The 17960-nt window shown below is 41.7% G+C and overlaps 1 protein-coding gene across 5 annotated transcripts in view; it reads left to right on the top strand.

Moving 5' to 3' along the window:
• The first annotated feature begins 337 nt into the window (after positions 1–337).
• SLC8A1 (solute carrier family 8 member A1) overlaps positions 338–17960 on the top strand; it is a 1275220-nt gene continuing 1257597 nt past the window's right edge. For all 5 annotated transcript variants that reach the window (XM_085612083.1, XM_085612080.1, XM_085612082.1 and 2 more), the window contains exon 1: positions 338–440. The gene's annotated coding sequence lies outside the window, so the exon portion shown is untranslated. The remainder of the gene's footprint in view (positions 441–17960) is intronic.

Below are 17960 nucleotides of genomic sequence, written 5' to 3'. Positions count from 1 at the left end.
AAGCTCATCGATTCTCAAAACTTGGGGCTAAATTCATCCAGGCCGAAGAGACACTGACTGCTGAGTTAATGTCTGGAGACAAAAGGTATTGCTCAACTCCCAGCCCATCCGCGAGACTAATACGCAGAGGCAATCGAGAAAAGGTGCCACGCGGGAAGGCTTCGCTTCCTCTTTTATCGTGTATGTGTCGCCTGAAGCTGAAAGCTGCCAGCTATCTCCTTTTCGACAGCTTGGAGTTACTGTTGGGAACAGATCCATGTATGGAAGCGAACGCAGAAAAGCATAGATAAGCTGCCATCCAGCTATGCAAACCATGTTTAGAGTCACTTAAGGCACTGGCATCCCAGGCCCCGTCTTTCTGGTGTGTTTAGAGGCGCTCCGTTGCCTCCGAGCTCCTTTCCCCTCCAGCCCAGCTCGGAGTCGCCAGGACGCTGACAGAGGTAAGGGCGCTGCGGGTCTTCGAAACTTTACCGACACACGTGCATGTGAAATGCTCTGGTAGCGCCTGGCTGCGTCTGACGTAGGCGTGCGTGGGGAAGTGTGAGGGGAGAGGGATTTCTTTTCCGCTGCCGTCTCCATGTTGAGACTAGAATACAGTTTTCGTTGCAACAGGGAGCCTTTCTTGTCAGGAATAATCGGCGGGCGCTGCTCTTAATTGACAGCTTTGCCGTGCAACCATGGTGACGGGCGAATGTGCTTTTCGATGATGTGAGTGAGGAGGCGATCATGAAGTGCCGCAGACACTTACTGGCGTGGGGGCTGCTTGATGGGCCGCCACAGAAAGACGGGGAAAGTGCTTACACGTGCTGCAAGAATCAATGGATACCATGGCTGGAAGAGCCATTTAAGCCTAACAGGCGAGGGATTAGGTGGGCACAGTCAAAGTATTTGGCATTCAGGTGGTGTCTGCTGCGAACTGACTAAAAAACACTTCTTGTGCGAACATTCACAAGGAATTCTCTTTTTCTGCCCCAGATTCTGTATTTAATGGCTTCTGCTGCACCGATAACTGGCATGGATTGGTTTTGAAATATATTTTCCTTCTTTTCTTCGCCGTTTCCCCTCTTTACTCTCTGTCCTTCGCCTCTCTTCCTGTTTCCTTCTCTATCCGACATTCCTCTCTTCCTCTCTCAGTCATTCCTGTGTCTTGTTGCCTATTTTTCATCCCTCACTTGCCTCTCTCCTCATCTTTGTTCTCCTTCTCTCGATCTCTCATTCAGCTCTGGTTGAAGAAGTTCCCATGGTAATCAATGGTGTCCCTCTTGGGTTTTCCCTTTCAGCTCTCAATTTTTATAAATAATTTATTTCAATTTGACACTCTCTTATGGCTTTTGCTGTACCACAGCAAGGCACCTGCCTACAGTGATCTTAATGTTCCACCACCCCTTCTCTCGCCTTTCGCCATTCTCTCTCTTACTTTCAATTGTTTTTTTTTCGTACTTTTGTGCCTCGAGCTTTTTTTCAGGCATCACAATGCACATTTGTCCCTCTTTTGTAAAGCAAGTCTTGAGTTCTGCTTTGCAAGCCTGCTGTACAGAGACATTGAATTAAATTATAAACAGTACTGGAAAGTTGGGGGATCCCTCCCGCTCGATACAAGTTTTGGCAGATATCTCTGGGCAGACCCAGGTAAACCTGCTGTATTTGGTCTGTTATCATTTTTTTGATACTGTAGCGCCCTCACTTTGTGTACATTCCGTCCGCAGATAGAGAGAGACCTTTCTTATTTTAACATGCTGCTGGGCCCAAAACAAAAGCCTGACTTACAAGGCTATCAGCTTTCTTTTTGTTCTAGTATGATCCTGCCTGGGTGCCCTCTGGAGCCTAACGCCTACCTATATGCCAATGCAACAGATGGAAACAAAAGTACACAACTTTTTATCACTTCCCAAGTTTTTAAGAGAAACTTTGATTTGGAGGCAGGAGTTCAACTCCCAATGGGAGGGATGTGCTTGACTGTACGAATGCATGATTTTTCTGTCTGTATATGTAATCTCACAAAAATATTGATTTAAATGGCATCTACTATTTCTTTTAATGCAATTCTTTCATAGCTCTACTCATCTCAGTGCAGGATGTCAGACCGCTTTTTTCATCACAGAGGCACAATAATTCAGACACATGTGCAAATCAATGTGCAGAAAATATCACATAAGGCAAAGAGGATTATAAGGTTTAGGAATCACATATCATTCATACTTGTAGGGATTGTATGATAAGAGGGAATGGATGGGGAAAATACAAAGTCGGGGTATACAATGTAACACAGTGATTGTGGTTGTCTGTACTAACAAGACTTTATCACTTCCCAAAGGAACCCTTCTTTGCAATCTTAGAATAGTAACTTATTGAGAAAGAAGCAATGAGGCTCTAACCCCATGATTTATAGTTTGCAAACAGCTCCTTGATGCTGGTAAAAAGGCTTGCACCTTAGGAACTGGAAGTAACAAAATGATCTACGTCAAGAGTTCGGTGGTTCTCCTCTCCCCTTTTAGCACCATACCAAACCCTTATACACAATAGATATTTGTAGTGAATATTTCCAGGAGCGCCTTCCCTATTAAAAAATACCACTACCTTTGCAATTGACTACGTCAAAAGCAGTAGCCCACTTTCCCATTTTGATCAAAGAAAAATCTGTGATCATGGTGACAGACAAAACATAGAACTCTCTCAGAATTGTGTTTTCCAGATTTGTTTTAAAATAAATGTGTAAGTTGAAATCCAGACTTTGCTTTTCAGGCTCCGCCCCTCATATCTCCATCCCCTTTCCTCTGCCACATCTTGACCTCCAATTTATAGATTTGTAGAATAAATATTTGCTAATTCCCGCACTGATTGTAAATGAGGTCTGTTTTTCTTGGCAGCCAAAATGCAGTTCTCAAATATATTTGTGCAGAAGTGAGCCTGGTTTTGTCTTGCTGAAAACAATGAGGTAGATTTATCAACATTTTGCACTGGTGCAAAGTCACAAAAAGTACAGGCAAATTAGTGAAAAGGTTTGTAAAGCATTTACTTTCCAGCACAAATCTTTATTTACAGTGGAACGTGATCTGTAAAGTAAAGCAAACAACACTTTCCACTAATTTGCAATACTTTGTCTCCAGGGCGCATTCCCTGGGTGGTATATGGTCTGTTCCACACTATCACCTATGGCTTTTGGCTCTAAGCCCTACCCAGTGACGGCCCGTGTAGGCCGTTTTACCGGGGCGGTGACATGGCGCAGAGGAGGGGCAGGGTGGGGGGGTTGCAAAATGCGTCATACGGCAGAGTTCAGGTAAGTTACGAAAAAAAATAATAAAACGAATTTCGTTGCGCGCGCTGCATCGCCAAATGCGATGCAGCGCGTGCAACGAAATTCTTTTTATTAATTTTTTTCGTAACTTACCTGAAATCGTCCGTTTGCCGCATTTTTCAACCCCCCACCCTGCCCCTCCTCTGCGCCACGTGACCGCCCCGGTAAAACGCCCTACACGGGCCGTCACTGGCCCTACCTAGTAACAATGGTATAAGTAAGGGACTTTTTGCCTAAAAAAAGCCTCCTCAAGGCAGGCATTATGATGAAGAGATCTTTTCTTTTCTCCAAACTCTTCAAACATTGCATGTGTGCTGCACTTTACAGAACACATCTAATGTGTGACTAGTTCTAAAATTTGTCCAGGTACAGTATTCTGTACTGGAAATTTATCTTTTCGGTACCAAACCTACACTAAACACCTTTGCACTAAAATGCAAAGGTGTTTGCGTGGTGCAAGGCAGTCTTGTTGTGCTCCGGTACTGGTGAAGAGAGCAGCAGTAAAATATCATAGTAGTTTTTGCTCTGCGATGCTCTGTCCTCCTGGTGCAGCAGATCTTAACATGTGGTAAGCAGATCCCTTGGGGTCTGTGATGACCACTCAGAGGGTCCATACCTGTTTAGAATATTAAATAACATTAGTATATTAAGAAAAACTATACATCCTTTAAAAATGCTTTTCCTCTAAGTATATTCCCTATTTCTCTATTGGCATTTGTTAATATTGTATGATTTCAATTTTACTCTATTGTTCTATCACATTGCATTTGATTTTCTCTGTAATGATGTTTTACTTGGCTTATGATATTTAATAAAGCTTTCTAAACTTAAAAAAAGAAAAACTGTACATAAAAAATGTAATTGAAAACTTTAAAATGTTCTGTAAAATTGAAGGAACTACAAATTAGAGGCTAAAAATTAAGACGGTCTCCTTAACATTGTTTGTAGGAGCAGAGTAAATTCAGCAAACTGGATCTTGTATGGATGCTTTGTGGCTTCAATTGAAACAATGGTATGCAATGGTATGCACTGACAAAAACAGAACATGCATTAAGAGCAAAAAAAGATAAAGGGGTTTATAAGAGGCTAGCATATTGCTTTGTCTACTAGAAATAAAACCACATTTTGAATAGATCCAACCTTTCAATTAAAATGAACATTTTGATTTTTGTATATTTTATCTGTGAACAAAATCCCGCATTTCATAACCTGTGCATTTGTTTGATTTATATTTCTTGGCTTTCAGTAGTGAATCAGTGGGGATCCACAAAAGTCTAAAGGTTAAGGCTGTTGCTGTTGAAAAAAAGTCAGCACAGCATCTTTGGTTGCTGTGCAACACAGAAATATTACACATGACCTTTTGTGTTTGGACTTGCATTTCAAATACCCGAATAAGACAAGAGAGTATTTACTCCAGGCTTTGACTTCCAGGACTGAAAATGGCTGATAGAACCTATCGACTCGTAGTAGCAAGAATGAAACAGGCGAATATTTCCACAAACAAGAAGAAACTGTGCTATATTTTTGGGTACTTTGTATGTGTCTCCTCTCTGGAGGTACATGCTTTTGTACACATCTATTTAATGAATACTAGCATGGTTATTTAGCCCTACAACCACACAGGTCTACCGCCTCATATTTCTGTTATGTTTTCAAACTTGTATAGGATATTAAGGCCTAAAAAGTACTAAAAGTACTTTGCATGACAGAGAAGAAAATACAGGACAAATGTAAAATAGAAAGCTCCTCACAGATTACAATTAAGTAGCATAAATGAAATAAGAGTATTAGATTATTATAAAAATCTATGGATACCACATTCTTCTACAGACAACTCTTGACCCTCTATATATAATAATATATGCAAGATAAATTTGGGAGAATCATAACCAAATGAATAAATAATAGTTAAAAATAAAATTGATTAGAACAGTTAAAGAGGCATACAGATATAAAAACTCATGATAATAGGTAAGTCATTTGAAAATACTGGTAAATTAGCACAAATATGCAGTGAGAACTGTTACTCTGAAATGAAGAGGAAAGAATCCAGAGACCCAACTTGGAACTGTCTTTCGAAAAGATAGTGTTTTAGGTGTTTCTTGAATGTGCAGTGAGACATGTGCACAGAGTCAGAGAGGGGAAGATTTTCCTGCTTTCTGTGCACAGTCAGATAACTATTGGGCCAGTATGTCATGCTTCTTAAAAGCAGGATCTTTAAGGGTGAAGAACTCAGACATGCCGAGAGAATTGAGTCCACCTGAAACTTTAAGCTTTACCGCAGATCCCTGTTAAAAGTTTTTGTATCAGGCAGGTTGTTCTGTATGGATCACTGGCGTAACGAAACTTGAGGGGGCCTCCCTGCAAGGCACGTGGAGTGGCTCCCTCCGGGCTCAATCAGGAGCTCTGCCGCCTGTGCTGAGGGGGCCCCCTGGAGCTTGGAGGCCCCCCGCACCGCGGGGGCCTGTGTTACGCCCCTGCTATGGATATTTTCCTTCAAGTGATAGGTAGCCACTGGTGAAAATGTGGAGGGTCATGTAATTTTATTGTTTATATGGGAGACTAGCTGTACTACACTATGTAAGGAAACCTTTTGTTCGGGTTAGATGCATATATGAATTATCACTAGTTTGGAGTTTCAGTAATAAAGTATTGGCCAGGAAGATAATCTTGAGATTTTATTAGTGTGGAACAGTTTTATTCCTTACAAGCGTTTCGGCTGAAATTACATGTCCTTGACCGCTTTGCTAGCATGAATACATAGGTTTAATCTTTTATCGAGGTGATACTTTGAAAGATACCAGGCTTGGAAAAAGGATACAGTACCACCGCATAAAACTTAAGCCACTTAAAATAGATTTTTTTGCTAAATTTGGCATGAGATAGATTTGCCTATCTTCCTCGTTCAGGCCAGTTTGTTAGGTGGGAAGAAAACCAGATATGCAGTTGTTCAGGTATTCAGGTAGTCAGGATTGGATTGGGCAGGCGGGCACTCGGGCAATAGGCAATGGGCTGGTATCGGAGACGCAGCTGTGGGATGCTTTTTTGGGCAGCGTGGTGGTCCATTTGGGGGGGTCTGTTCTGTTCACATGCCCCAGCAACCCAATTGGGGCTGAAGCGGCCTTTCCATAGGCAGATGGGCCTCTGTTACTTCCCTTATACCAAAGGGGCGGAGGTGTCAGTCTCTCGCTGGGCCGGCCCATTAATGTATGCACCTTGAGGAGGAGCAGGGGTCTGCGCAGAAGTGACCTCACTCATATTCAGATATTGTTCACCAGTTTTAACTAATCCGTGCACAAAAGATCCTAGCAACATTTGCTTTTTTTTATCTCAGTGAAGTTAAGAAAAAATGCCTCTTTTAGAGAACCCACCCACCCCCTCCTGCTTTTCATTATACTTAAAATACTGAAAAAGTTTTTTGTGAAAAAGTGCAATCCGCAAATGTGGGCCTCTTTTTTTAGAGCTCCTGGGCCTATTTTTGATCTCGATCTAACCCTGCAAATAGTATTTTGAAAATATTTTCATTGAAAGGTGCTGGTAAAATCAAAAGGACTAGCAGGCAGCAGTTCCTGGTGTCAAGTATATAAAGTGAATTACTCCTGCCCTGAGTCTTGCCCATGTTAGTAATTGTATATTGGTCTAAAGCCTGATTTTTGTTAACGCAGAGAATCTTCTACACATAATGTTTGTAGGATGAGTTACTGGCTTCCATTGTAAGCAGTGTCCTTGGGAGTGTTGTAGTTAAAACTCATTCATATTCCTTCTATTATCTGTAAACTAATTCTGAAACAAAATTTCCTCTGAATGCACATTTTCTGCCATGTGATAACATTAGATAATGTGTGATTACTGTGGTAAATAGGTGAAGGTATGTGCCACTCTGTCACTTGTTTGGGCTGGGGCAAGGTTGTTAGATTGAATGTTTAACAATGATGATGAAACCTGTAGGCGTGCAGCCTTGTTACTAAATGCATTATAACATTCCACACTAATTGAAGTGTCTTTCAGAAAAGAGACCAACAACAGAATGGGCATGCAGACAGAGTTGATGTTTGATAATAAGCTTGAGGCACGTTAGGCCAAACATTGTGAACATTTCTAACTAGACCTGGGCCATGCCACATATGATTTGTGAAGAAATGGCATTGTTCTGTAGTAAAACACCATCATAAGCATTATGTTCAAGAGGAGTACGCAAACACGCGTGGTGAGTAAATAGGCAAGTGAAGGAGTAACATGAGAAGAATATATAGGGCATACTAACTACTATCCTGAATTGCTCAACGTCAACAATTTCAGTAGCCATTAGTTAAAAAAAATAAAAAAGTATCAAGGGAAATTTTGGTTTGACAAAATTATGTACCACTAGTCACACATATCTCAAAATGTAGCATTTTATCCCCTAAAATATACCTAAACTGCTGTTAATCCTCAGGATTTTTAACTTATATTGAAAAGAAAAATATGGCGGGATTCAAATTGGTTCACATTAGGGCTTTCAAACATTACAAAGAGGATTTCACACTAAAATCATGCTTCCTCTTTGCCTTCTCCTTTAACTCAATTAACTAGTTAAAAGGTTCTGTACAAGTTTGTAAATGGCTTGCTGCCTTGGCCTCTCTCTGTAGTATGTTTTTATCCACATTTGCTGCACAGTAGGGATGGTACAGCTCTATCATTATGAGAAATGTCAAAGTCACCACGACATCACTTGTGTACTCACAGAAAAATATTGAGCTTTCTTCTAGAAAGACATGTTCAAGCCGAAAACTTCAGCTTATATAACTAAAGAGAAAGTAAGATCCCCACTCATATGTTCTTTATCAAAATGAATCTGTTTCCCTCCATCAGTGTGTTTTTATAAGACTTGCAATGTTCGAATAAAGGGCATGTGGGCTGGACCCACCAAATAAAAATGTTTTATTCATATAGCTCTGTAACATAAAGTGCTTTAAAAAGATCAATCGTATATACAGTGTAATTGCTCTATTGAAATCGGTTCTTATTTTACCGGCATCAGAAGGCTGAAAGCCTGTATCAGCTTGGCCAAATTCAAACCCACCAATTTCAGATCAGGCACAGATCTTAACAATGATTGTTCAACCCACTGAGCTATCTTACTGGCTTTGGACATTTAATGTTCAATCAATTGAATGTCTTGATCACGTAGTCCTCCTGCTGTCGAATTAAAGTGGTTTGCGAGCACAGCAAATACTGCCACCGAAGGAAAAAACTGCTATAGAAAGTGGTATGTGTAAAAAAGTGTGCGCGTAATTTTAATGTGCGTTTCATTACACAGCGCGGGAGGCCGAGGAAACGCCAGTAGAAATCACATTGCACCTCCACATAAATATAGCATGAAGGAAATCTGTAAATAAAACTAAAAATGGTTTAATGGAGAGCGACCAAATGGGAGATGGAGAAGATAAAGGAGCTTTTTTGACTCTTTTTTCCAAAATTGTGTGAGGGTCAGCAAGACATTGTTGAACACAGAGTTCAAAATATTCAGCACAAGTCTTAAAAACAGTCTAGATATGAGTTCCATCGTATAAAATGTCAAGAAATTCAGTTCATCACTATTACTTAATATGAAGGTGTGGCGAAATGTCACGTCACGGTGGTTCAAAAAAGTCCAAAAATCCTCTGCATTCGACTTCCGTGCCGCCGAGTAAAGTATTTGCTGCCAAGTAGCTCAGCATTCAAAGTTCAGCAGTCTTGGGGGGAGCTTTCTTTATGGTTGGAAAGCAACTCCCTCAGATACACACTTGTTTGAAAGTCAGGCTCACCCTCCCAGCTGATATTCATTCAAAACTAGGTGTGAAGATGGTACAGGGTATTGCATTGCAAATTATTCCAGTTCAATAATCCTTTATTAGCATGATTTTTTGGGTTACAGGTATTGGTAAAGCTTCTAGTTCATACTTATTACAATGTTACTCAAATTTACACTGGGCACTGAATCAAAGAGAAACTACAAAAGCTCACCTGAGTTTGGTGGAGAAAATTCTTCCTCAGAAAATGTTATTGGCCTCTAAAATGAGCCTTGACTCAGGCATTTTACCCATGTGCTCATTTGGATATGAAGGGGCATATTTACAAGCCCCTTGCGCCACTTTTGCGTCACTTTTAACATGGGCAAATTTACAAGCCCCTTGCGCCACTTTTGCGTCACTTTTAACATGGTCAGATTTACAAGCCCCTTGCGCCACTTTTGCGTCACTTTTAACATGGGCAGATTTACAAGCCCCTTGCGCCACTTTTGCGTCACTTTTCCCACGTTAAAAGTGACGCAAAAGTGGCGCAAGGGGTTTGTAAATCTGCCCCGTAGTGTTTTATTATTTCAAATAGGCTAAGTGGTGAAAGATAAGATGGTCTGTTTTGTACTGGCAATGCTGCCCCTCACTAGTGTCCTTGGCACCATGCATCACACCCTGCTAAAAGGCGAGCAGCAGACTTGTGCCAGGACAGAATGTGCTGACCTTGGATGCTTTGCCTCCATTTTCATGGGAAGGGCACATGAAGTAGTGATTCATGGTTACTAATAGCTTAGGCCCTGGTTCTGAGCTGCATGGTACTAGGTGTTTGGGAAAACCACATGTGATATTAACATTTCTGCCAGGGAAATCCAACACACAACTGCGCATTTACGAGTAAAATCCCAGGAAAGGGGGAATTACTGTGTCGTACAGTTGTTTAAGGTCCTTAAACCACATGTAATTCCCTACTCTATGCAGCTTTACTACTTACAGTCACCACCTGCTAGGTGAGCAGGTGAGAACTATACAGGGGACAGTGTATGGGGCAGGAAGGGTAGTAGAGGGAAGGAAACATATTGTTCTAGCAGGTAAAAGCACTGTATGATTCCTTCAGTTACATAAAAGCAGAATGAGACTTGAATGATGCTGCAGCTAAAGTCACATGCGACTTTCCTGCCTATTTTACCAGCCAGAAAAAGTATGCCAGGTTCTTCCACGCCTGGTAAATCCGAATGCAGAAAACTGAACTAGTAGTAATTAAGTGGAGGGATATTAATGCATAAAAGCATGTGCTAGTTCCATTCCACCCTATCTGTCTTAGGAACAAAAAAGGCCCATTTACAATTTTTTGACACAGTGGAGCAGCGAGCATTCCTGCTGTGCTGCCCTGCGTCAAAAGAAAAGGGCAGGAATTTGCCATAGATACAAGATTCAGCACATTCCTGTGCTGGCACACAAAAAGCAGCCGAGCGCCAATGCAAACACCTTTGCGTCATGTTGCAAGGGTGCCTGCGTAGCGGGGGATGATTGTCTTTGTGCAGGAAGGAATACCTTCCTGCACAAAAACAATCTTCAAAAGGCATTTTCCTCTTTCTATGCATGCTGCAGAAAGCAGCACACATAGAAAGAGGGAAAAACCAGGGGCAATACAAGTGTTTGTCCTTATAGCGCCACTCCTATGCCTCCCTTACGGAGGCGTAGGATTCTGACACATTCCCAGCTTTACAAAACGTTGTCAATCTAGGAATGTGCCAAGTTCTATGGATGCTGCGTGGGAACACACATGGAATGCCCCTTACACACAGAGTAATTTTTGAAAGGGGCTCGTATTTACAAGGACATGAAAAGTCATGCAGGGCCTTGTAAATATGGGAAAGCACACTGCACCGCTGGTGCGTCTAGAAAGTGGTGCCCCCGGCGGCGCAATGGGCTTGTAAATGAGGCTCTTAGGACCTAACCACAAACTTTCTGATTTAAAATAGTCAAGCTTGGTGGTTTCATCCGAAAATGAGATTTGGTGCAAAACAGTATCATTTTAATGCATTTTCAGTTCACTACTCTACACGAATGTTCTACACTCATCTCAGACATTTCAGTGAGGTCGTTTTGTACGGTTGCACAATGTTATGAAATAGACTTTGTTAAAGAAAAGTGGGGGCTCTGGGTCCAGTTAATAAAACATTTTCCCTGAGTTGGACTGGCGCAAATATGCAAAAATGTGCCTTTGACACTTAGGGTAAGTCACAAAAAGAATGTACAAATGCACTAAATGTGCGCACATTTTCTGTTGCATCCAAATCCATCCCTGGGACAAAATGTGTGTTTGGGAGTGAGTTCTGCCACGCGGCAGTCACAGTTCTCAGCACATTTGTTAATTCACAAGAAGCTCCAATTCAGAGCGTTGCTTACCTATATTCCCCCACAGCAATCCACCAGAACCAGGGTGGGAGAGCAGCCAGGGAAGGTGCAATCAAGCAGGGAGCAGAAATGCCTCCACCACAAACTCCACAGTGCACGAAATGCATGAAGGGTAGTGTAAAAAATAAGATCTCTGCCCCTTTCTGGAGATGTCTCTTGGGTAGAAATCACTTTTTCAGATGAACTTGAAATAAGAGGAAGGATTGAAATGAAGCCGAAGATGGCGGCAGCCTAGGGTTAGACTGCCGTAGCTCTATGATGTGATCCAGTGACCCCTCGCTGCGGAAAAAAAAACGAATATCACAATGTATCTCGGAGAACCTTGGAGATGTATGGCCTTTGCAAGAATTTAGCCCTTGACAACAGAAGTGAACGGATTAACTATTGCAACATAGCCTCGGCTTTTACCTGCTGGCAAGTCTGGCGTGTGGTGACCTCTGGAGTCGACACGAGCAGAGAGCGGAGCAGTGACCAGGGAGGACTTTCGGTGGAGCAACGCTGCACGGAACACGAGGAGATGAAACCCAAACCAAGGATGAAAGCAGCTGCCAAGGACCCAGCTGATGATACTCCTCCTCCTCTCCCGGGAAAGGCCAGCAGTTTAGCAGTGAAATCTGTCCGGAGGCCGGAGGTTGACGCGGCTGCAGGAGGAGATGAGGCATGTCCCCCGGGACGGCTCAGACAGAATTCAACCCGGAAGGATTGCTCGGGAAGGAGAACGCCCCAGCAGCCACCAACCGGCCCCACTGTAATGGAACTGCTGACGAAGAGCCGGGAGAGGCAAACAAAGGAGATCAAACATGGTGAGAAGGGGCAGATCAGCGGTGCCAGGAAGGAAGGACAGGGAATGGTGGAAAAGGACATTGCTAGTCAAAATGCTAGACAAGAGCGGACAATGGATATAGCGGATTTGGTGATTACTGGGGGGGGCAATATGGATGTGCCTACTATACCTCTAGCCCCTCAAGGAGAGAATGACACTAATGTGGGGAGCGATGTGATGGACGGTGGGATTCTGGATAATCATCAGGAGGAGGTAGCAGTGGGCAAAATTAATGCTGCCTTATCTGACGAGGAAATCGATACAGTAGAAGGAAGCCAGCTAATACAACAGCAGCAGCGGGGGGTAAAAGGCAAGCAAGCTAAGGGCCATGATCGTGATTGTGATCAATTCAAAAAGGGAAACCTGACATTTTTGGATAAAGGTGAAATCAACCCAAGCTCCCACACCCCCCATAAGCTAAAGGATACAACCATAATAGCACCGGATAATCCATCTCAATTACGACCACAGCAGCTATTACGGAGATAACAACAAGGGAAGGAGACGGACATCGAGATGACAGATTACTACTATCCCCTCTCCGAAGACACAGAGTCACTGGTGGAGTCGGCCCAATCTATAAGTGGTAGTAGCAGTGAGGTCGAAGGCGATAGTGAAAGCCCACATAATACAAGTGGTAGAGAAACTAGCGGTAGAGACTCCACAACAACGATACGTAGGCCAGCTAAATCTCTGGTAGCTGTAATAAAAAAAAAAAGGGGAACGCAAGATTTAAACTGGGATTATGCATCCACTAGTCAGTTGGTGGGGGGTAATTCTGAGACAACCGCCAATACGGAATCAGTACCTCTATCAACCATGGACGCAATATTGCAGTCGGTTATGGCACATAGGGAGGAATCCAAACAAGACAATAGGCGATCCCAGGCAGCCATACGGAAAATCCAAGGATCAGTCCGCAAAATTGCCAAAGTGTGTACAGAGATCTCGGACCGACTAACAGATCTCGAGGCTAGAACGAATAATATGGAGACGGAGCTGATGAATACACAGCAGCAGACTACAGCTCAGGAAGCCAGACTTGTAGATATTCAATGGAAGCTCGAAGATCAGGAAAACCGCCAGCGTAGGAATAATCTGCGGTTCATGGTTATCCCAGAAGACAAAGGGGCGGTGGATATGAGAACCTATATGGTTGAACTGTTGGCTAAGGCATTCCCCGAGGTCGAAGGGTGGAATTGGGATCAGGAAGTGCAACGCGCACATAGGGTCCAGATGAGTCAGAAACATCAGAAACCACAGACAAGTTCTAATACAAGACCCCGCGCGGTGCTAGTTTTTTTTGGAAACTATCTTTTACGTCAGATAGTTTTCGAAAAAGCAAGGCCTGATTGTAAGAGACATATGGGGGATGTGGAATTTTTTACAAGGCCAGATTTTTGCCATGTGACAGTGGAGAGACGCTGGCGGTTACGACAGATGATTACACCATTCCAGGAAAAGGGAGCTCAGGCATTTCTCCTGAATCCTGCAAAACTTAAAATAATAAGTGGAGATAGAACTCGCTTTTTCACCTCTGAAATTAAAGCTAAGGAATTTTTGGAGGAGATAAATAAAAATAAATCATAGAAAGAGTAGACTAGATATATATGGATAAGCTAGGAAAAAGTCAGGAAAACTTGAGAGTTCACTTAGGGTGATATGATATGAGAAGGTGTAAAACAAAAAAAAAAGAAATGAATAAGTGAATTTGGATAATTAATCCGACAAAAAGGGGAGAAGAAGGAAAGAAAAAAAAAAAGACATTTTTTCAGGGAATGTGGTTTTTTTTTTTTGGGGCTAATAGGAAATAGGGGGTCTTTTCGGATCACACATAGAGCTGACACATCATTACTAGACCAAGGTCTAGTGGCTTTCATGGGTAGGGTTGAGGTAGGGAGGATTGGGAGGATTGGGAGGGATGCAAGGGTGGGGAGGGGGGTTGGGGGAGGTCTAGGGGGAAGAAACGCCAGATCAGGTACGCAAAGCTGAACAGAATTAGAAATGTAGAAAAGGAAGGGATAAATAAAAGTTGGAATGGTAAAATGTTAAGATGGAGTAATCTTATAGTAAAGTATGGATAAAATACATATTTGTTCAGTTAATATTGCGGGCCTGAATGATAGAGCCAAGAGATTAAAAGTGTTTGAGTTTTTTCGATTTATCACACCGGAAATTATCTGTCTACAGGAGACCCATATTCCGTGGAACAACTGAGATAGTTTACAGATAATAGGATATGATCTGGCAATATGCTCCTCACAAACTTCAAAGATAAGAGGTGTAGCTATTTTTGTTAAGCGTCGAGTAGGTATTATTAAACGGACTTTGACAGACAAATGGGGTAGATGGGCTATCATAACACTAGGCACTGGGGTAACAATTGTGTCTATCTATGCGTCAAATCAAGACGATCCAGAACTCTGGGAGGAGTTAGAATTAGAGCTTGCTACTTGGTCAACCCCACTAATAGTATGTGGCGATTTTAATATACATATCGATAGCTCAAAGGCAGTGGGGGAAAAGTATAAAGGACGTAAACCACGGGTACATCAGGCACTAAACAACTTTAAGCTCAGTCATGGTTTGATAGATGTATGGGAATATAAAAAAGATATTGATCCAGGATATGCTTATTTTTCCTATCCGCATCAAAAACACTTTCGTTTAGATCATTTTTTGGTGTCTGCCAATTTACTGGGGGAAGCTGAGATCAATAAATTGCCTTGTATCTTCTCAGATCACAATCCACTTATGCTAAAAATTAGAGGTCAGACTTTGGAAAGAGAATCCCACTCCTGGTCGTTTGATAGGAAATTACTGTCAGATGATAAGTTTATAAAGTATATTTAAAAATGGACTAGAGGATTCTTTGAAATAAACCGATATAGTGCTTCGCGAACAATTGTATGGGATACATATAAAGGGTGCTTGAGGGGCGAAATAATAAGCTATGTGGGGCAACAGCGGAAACTATGGAAAAACCAGATCACCTCTTTAATGACTAATTTAGCACAGCTAGAAACGGAATATACTAAATTGCAATCTCAGGGGCTGGGGGAGACGTATAGATTAATGACCATTAAAAACCAGATAATGATAGGCAAGTCAAAGATTAATAACGTGTTTCACAAGCAGACAGCTCAGACATACCAAACATACCGTAGCCAGATGTACGAATATGGGGAAAAGGCAGGTAGACTTCTGGCTCTATGAACTAGACAAAAGGCCACCAGAAGTAATATAAAAGAAATAAAAAATTTGGAAGGACAAGTTGAAACTGCCCCTGTTAAGATAATGGAGGTCTTTAAACAATATTATACTAAATTATATCAACAAGATCCTTGTGATAACAACTTAATAACGGAAGGGGAATATCTACAGCTTAAACAATTAGACCCAGCTATACGTTTGGAATTAGAAGAAGAGATTACGTTGGAAGAGACGCTTCTAGCCATAAATTCACTATCTTCAGGGAAGGCCGCTGGCCCAGACAAAATTCCGATAGAGTTATATAAATTGCTTCATGGTGATCTGGCAGTTTTTCTTCATGATCTGTTTTTAGATGTTCAATATCGTGGGATTCCCCCCAATACATGGAAGGAAACAGATATAATTATATTTCATGAGAAGGGAAAACCACCTGCAGCACCAGGTTCTTATCGGCCCATCTCATTGATAAAGTCAGATGCCAAAATATACTCTAAGATTCTAGCAACTCGGCTCCAGAGAATTATTGCCAGTTTGGTCTCACCCTGGCAACACGGCTTTGTGCCAGAAAGGGGAACAACGGATCATATTAGATGAATAATATCCTTGCTAGATATAGCCGCGGGAGGGTGGGGTGAACTGGCAGTGATTCTCTTGGATGCCGAGAAGGCATTTGACAGAGTGATGTGGCAATATCTCTGGGAGGCATTAGCGGAGCGAGGGATCAGCCCTAAATTGATAACAGCCATTCAGGCAATGTATCGTCAACCTTATGCTAGATTACAAATGATGGGAACGGCATCAGGTCCGATAGAGGTGGCAAGGGGTACCCGGCAAGGCTGTCCATGCTCCCCAATCCTATTTGCTATATATCTGGATCCATTTATCAATCAGATAATAGAGAATTCTGTGATTGAACCTTATAAAACCAATGGATATGAGACAAAAATACTTGCATATGCCGGCGATATTGCTGTAGTTACACCAAATCTAATCACAGCAATAGCAGAAGTTGAAAGACTGGCGGAGGAATTTGGAAATAGATCTGGTTATTGTCTCAATAAAGGGAAGACGCAGATAATCTCCACTAGATCAATAAGCTTACAAGACCACCGCCAGATAGAAACTGCAACCTACCTTGGGGTGAAGATTGGGTCTGATCTGGATACATTATGGGCAAACAATATTGACCCAATATTATCGGATATATCCTCTGAGCTTCGTAGATTGGATAAATTACATTTAACGATAGTGGGCAGAGTAAATGTGTTAAAAATGAAGATCTTTCCTAGAATTTTGTATTTATTTCGAGCAATTCCATTAGAACTATCATTTAGCACATTCCAGAGAATGAATTCAATGTTTTCCAATTTTATTTGGAGTTACCAAAAAACAAGACGGACGATGCGGACAATGACTCTCCCACGAGAGAGAGGGGGGTGGGCTGCCCCAAATTTATATTATTACTATCTGTCGACTTTTTTGCAAGAAATTGGTGTTTTGTTGGGTACAGATAGCGATGTGGGTGAGGACGATCTCCCATCCATATATCAACTTATAGTGGGGAAAGAAGCAGTAGCGCTCCTCCTCAGACGATTAGAACCTAAATATTATAAAAAAAGCATTCTAAATGCTTGAAAGCTGCCAGAACGATATGGAACCAAATAAGCAAGATTATGAATATTTCAAAATGTAATAGATATACTCCATTGTGGGGAACTACGATATTTCCACCTGAGCTCATGGATAATATGGCAAGAGAGTGGGCACAGGTAGGTATTCAGAGAATTGAGGACCTACTTAACGATAATTTAGACATATTACCGTTTCAGGAACTGGCGCAGAAGTTTAAGATCAATAACAGATCATATTTTAAATATATCCAAATAAGGGGATGTATTAAGAATCAAGTCAGGAAACAGCAGAGTCTCAGAGTAATACCGCTAATGGAAATGATATATCGGGAAAAAGAGAGGATTGGAGTGCTCTATAAAATACTAATGGAAACAATACCCGATGATTTGGAAAAAACAGAGATAAAGTGGGCATCCAAATTAGGGGATGATGATATAGATGTAGACATGTCACTAAAGCTGAGTGAGAATATTTTTATGGCTACTAACCTTCAGGCCCAACATTATAAAACCCTCTTTAATTTATATTATACACCAGCAAAACTTTACGGATGGGGTAAACGAGACAATGATCAATGCCCTAGATGTCAACATAGTCCAGCGGACATTACTCATATGTTTTATGCATGTAAAACTTTGATGCCGTTGAAAAAGGGTATAGAAACTTTCTGGTATGAATCGATCAACTATACAATCGAAATAAGTGCGCCATTGATGCTTTTGGGATATGATACTTGAATTAGTCTAACATCGATACATCGGGATTTTGTCTTTGTTTCAATAGCAGTCGCTAGGCTACTAATAGCCACGGCGTGGAAAGATAT

This window comes from Triturus cristatus, chromosome 6, assembly GCF_964204655.1.
Source record: "Triturus cristatus chromosome 6, aTriCri1.1, whole genome shotgun sequence".
In the NCBI taxonomy this organism is placed as follows: domain Eukaryota; kingdom Metazoa; phylum Chordata; class Amphibia; order Caudata; family Salamandridae; genus Triturus; species Triturus cristatus.
The sequence above is the reverse complement of the archived record's forward strand: the minus strand, read 5'-3'. Positions and strand labels throughout refer to the sequence as shown.